The 1,563-nt window shown below is 41.8% G+C and overlaps 1 non-coding gene across 1 annotated transcript; it reads right to left on the bottom strand.

Moving 5' to 3' along the window:
• Nucleotides 1–316: 316 nt before the first annotated feature.
• On the bottom strand, nt 317–423 carry LOC141681302 (small nucleolar RNA R71). The gene has a single exon (XR_012558743.1). It is a non-coding gene; the product is annotated as a small nucleolar RNA R71 (small nucleolar RNA).
• Nucleotides 424–1,563: the final 1,140 nt, after the last annotated feature.

Genomic DNA, 1,563 nt, shown 5'->3' with positions numbered 1-1,563 from the left:
AATCGAGCATCATCTGACCAGCCATCTCGGCTAACACTTTTGAGATCAAGTCGAGCACGATTCAGATGATACAGAACTCAGTTTAGTTTGGGGGTTCTCCTACAAAAGACCCGAACATGCACATCAGTATTTGATTTGCGACACTTTCAAGTTCAATGGGGTGACTGAAGATGCTATCAAGCTGCGACTTTTCCAATTCTCTCTGAGGGATAAAGCAAAGTGCTGGTTACATTCTCTACCATCGGGGTCTATCACCACATGGGAGGATCTTTCTCAAAAGTTTCTCACTAAATTCTTTATGATGGCGAAGACTACTGCAATCAGGAATGCTCTTACTCAGTTTGCTCAATAAACTGGATAATCTATGTGTGAGGCTTGGGATCAATATAAGGAGATGCTAAGGAAGTGTCCACATCATGACATGCCCAATTGGATGATTATAAACTATTTCTACACTGGTTTGGGTGCTCAGTCTAGACCTATGCTTGATGTAGCATCAGGAGGAGCCATGTGGGCTAAAAGCTATAATGAAGCTTATGAACTGATCGAACTGATGGCTGCTAATGAATACCAGAATCCTTCTCAGAGGCTAATTCAGGGCAAGGTAGCAGGAATTCTGGAGTTGGATGCAGCAACTGATATAGCTGCTCAACTTAAAGCATTAACGATGAAATTGGACTCTTTGACGAATTATGGAGTTAATCAAATTTCTAGTGTTTGTGAGCTTTCTGCGGGAGCTCATGAAACAGAGCAATGTGATATTTCTAGCAAATCAGCTCAATTTGTGAGCAACTTTCAGAGATCACATCAACAAGCTCCAGCCACTTATCATCCAAATAACCGCAATCATCCTAACTTCAGCTGGAGTAATAATCAGAATACAGTGCAACAATCTTATCATTCATACACAGCAAAGCAGTATAACCCTCATGGCTTTCAGCAACCGCAATATGCCCCTAGGCAACAACTTTAACTTCAGTAGCTACCGCAAGCCAATGAAAAATCTGAATTGGAGGAGTTGAGGCTCATGTGCAAGAGACAAGCCGTGTCTATTAAGACCTTAGAGAATCAGATTAGGAAAATTGCTAACGCATTACTGAATCGTCAACCTGGTATGCTTTCAAGAGATACTGAAGTGCCAGGCAAGAACGAAGCGAAGGAGCATGTTAAGGAAATTACATTAAGGTCTGGTAAGGTTGTGAATCCTGAAAAAGCTAAGACTCCAGAATCTGAAGTTGAGACTGAAGAAGAAGAAGTGTAGAAGGATGCATAAGTGGAACCAAGGAAGACTACTGTTGAGCACACTCCTCCTGACGGTAATATAGGGGAGAAACAGATCTATCCTCCACTTCCTTTTCCTAAGAGGCTGCAGAAGAAAAAGCTGGATAAGCGGTTAAATAAGTTTCTAGAGGTGTTCAAGAAACTTCACATCAACATACCTTTCACTGAAGCTCTTGAACAAATGCCAAGTTACGCGAAGTTAATGAAAGGTATTCTCTCTAGGAAGGTAAAGCTTGATGACTTAGAGACCGTTGCTCTCACGGAGGAATGCAGTGTTGTGCT

This window comes from Apium graveolens, chromosome 8 (assembly GCF_009905375.1).
Source record: "Apium graveolens cultivar Ventura chromosome 8, ASM990537v1, whole genome shotgun sequence".
Taxonomy (NCBI): Eukaryota; Viridiplantae; Streptophyta; class Magnoliopsida; order Apiales; family Apiaceae; genus Apium; species Apium graveolens.
The sequence above is the reverse complement of the archived record's forward strand: the minus strand, read 5'-3'. Positions and strand labels throughout refer to the sequence as shown.